The following is a 2,356-nucleotide window of genomic DNA, read 5'->3' as shown; positions in this document are numbered from 1 at the left end:
TGTCATATGAGGCGACTAAAAGGGTTGGCGGAGGGTTAGTGCCCCTCCCCGGAAAACAGCTAACTAAAAAGACGAACAAGAAGCCTCGGACAAGGACTGACCAAAAGATGACGACCAAGGACCAGACAAAGGACATGGTACGGTTCACGACGTGGAATGTAAGGGGTGCGAATGATGAGATGAAAGAGAGATTGTCCAGGTGCTTGAGAGTGCGAAAGTGGATGCATGTGGAGTAACTGAAACTAAATGGAGAGGAGAGAGTGTAAGAGAATGGGAGTATGCATGGAGTATATGTGCAGGAGCAGGTGAGAATGAGAGGACAAAAGAAGGAGTGTATATTGTTGTGAGTAAAAGATGGAAGAAGAACATAAGAGAGTATGGATCAGTTGGATCAAGGATTGTGTGGGTAAGATTGAAAGTTGAAATACAAATGTGGGCGATTGTGTGAGTGTATGCGCCAATGCAAGATCGTGCAAACAGAGTGAGAGAAGAGTTCTGGACAAATGTGGAAGTGTACATGGAAAAGTTTGGAAGGAATGAGAGAGTGTTTTTGACTGGTGATATGAATGGTAAAGTAGGGAATGTGGAGGTGGATGGAATAGTTGATGAGTGGGGTGTGCCTGCTGAGATAGATGAGAATGGCAGTGCGTTAGTGGACATTTGTGCTGGGAGGGGGTCGGTGATAGCCAATAACCTCTTCAGACACAAAATGATCCATAGGTATACATGGTGAATGATGAGAAGGGTGGGTGGTGAACTGAATGAAAGGAAGGCAATGATTCATTATGTGATTATGTGTGTGTGGATAAAAGGATGTGAAGATGTGTAATGGATGCAAGAGCTTTTAGAGGTTGGTGGAGTGGACTTTCTGACCACTACTTGGTGGTGGCCAGAATCAAGATCCAAGTAAAATGGAGAAATAGAAGAAGGGAGGAACGGGAGGAAGGAGTAGTTGCAAGGAGAGTGGAAAGGTTACAAGAGGATGAGAAAAGGCAGAATATAAGAGAGAAGTGGAGGAACGATTGGATAAATATGAATTGGAGCAGATGAGGGATGTGGAAGGTGTGTGCAAGATATTCACAGAAGACATATGTGCAGCATGTGATGTGGTGTGTGGGGTGAAGAGAAGACAGAAGGGGGTGCAAGGAACAGCATGGTGGAATGAAGAGGTGAGACAGGCTGTGGCACAACAGAAGAAAGCATTCAGTGAATGGATGAAAAATAGGGGCGTGGAAGAAGTTGAGAGGCGGAAGAGAGAGTTATATGTAGAAAGGATGAGAGAGGTAATAAGATTAGTAAGAGAGAGTAAGAAGAGAGTGGATGAGGAATTTGGAAGGAATTTGAGTGTAAAGTGGAGGGAATGTAAGAAAATGTTCTGGAAAGAGGTGAAGAGAGTAAGACAGGGTGGCAGTGAAGTTAGTAGGAGAGTGAAAGATAAAAATGGTAGATTACTACAGCAGAAGGGAGAAAAAGTGAGCAGATGGAGAGAACACTTTAACCCCTCTGAGGCTGAAGGCCTGGAATTTTCCGTGCATGCCAGGCCGACGCCGAATCCATTTTTGAAGCTTCGAAAATTGATTTTTTCTTTCCATATTGAAGAGAAAGTTCAGATGCACCTAACAGTGAAAATCCCAGCTTCCTAGATGCATTCTGTGGCTTGCAGTGGAGCACAGAAGTTGCAGAAATATCGGCAACTGATATCCACTGCCCAGGGGCGCTGCCGCGACGCAACTAGGCAGGTGATTTTTTTTTTTTTTACCTCCCCAAACAATGCAAATGGTGCTGAAATGTTGTGCATATAATAGATATGATGATATCGAATGATTTCAGTACATATAATATGTTAGGAATGGCTGGAAAACACTTTTTTTTTTTACCTTCTTGATATGGCATACCACGTTGAGTACACCGCTTCCCGTCCGATCAGCGAAGTTAAGCAACGTTGGGTCTGGTTAGTACTTGGATGGGTGACCGCCTGGGAACACCAGATGCTGTTGGCATAACGTTCTCCCTACGTGTCAAGTGGGGTTGGTGGAGGATTAGTGCCCCTCCCTGTAAAACAATTAACTCTAAGCCCTTGGCCACCCCGTTTGGGATACATGGCGTCTGGCAATTTGTTGTTGATATAAAAATGTTTATGGTAGTTTTGAGTTATTTTTTACGTTATTGTTGTGCCCATGCATAGAAAAGGGAGCGAAAGGGTTGAATTTTCAGTCCTAAATAAGAAAATTGCACTTCCTTCGAGGATAGACTCTGCCACAGGAGAACAAAGTGGAGGGTCAGATCAGATTAGCAATACGGAAGTTGAGTTGCCCTTCGAGCTCCCACACCACGAGCATGGCTAAAAATAGAATCG

General features: G+C 44.1%; 1 pseudogene; it reads left to right on the top strand.

Annotated features, from left to right (window-relative positions):
* Positions 1–1,882: 1,882 nt before the first annotated feature.
* On the top strand, positions 1,883–2,000 carry LOC145415194 (5S ribosomal RNA; annotated as a pseudogene).
* The last annotated feature ends 356 nt before the right edge of the window (positions 2,001–2,356 follow it).

This window comes from Coenobita brevimanus, chromosome 101, assembly GCF_032717465.1.
Source record: "Coenobita brevimanus isolate Jiangsu-jjx chromosome 101, ASM3271746v2, whole genome shotgun sequence".
NCBI classification, from domain to species: Eukaryota; Metazoa; Arthropoda; class Malacostraca; order Decapoda; family Coenobitidae; genus Coenobita; species Coenobita brevimanus.
Note: the sequence above shows the minus strand (reverse complement) of the source record. Positions and strands in the feature narration are given on the sequence as shown.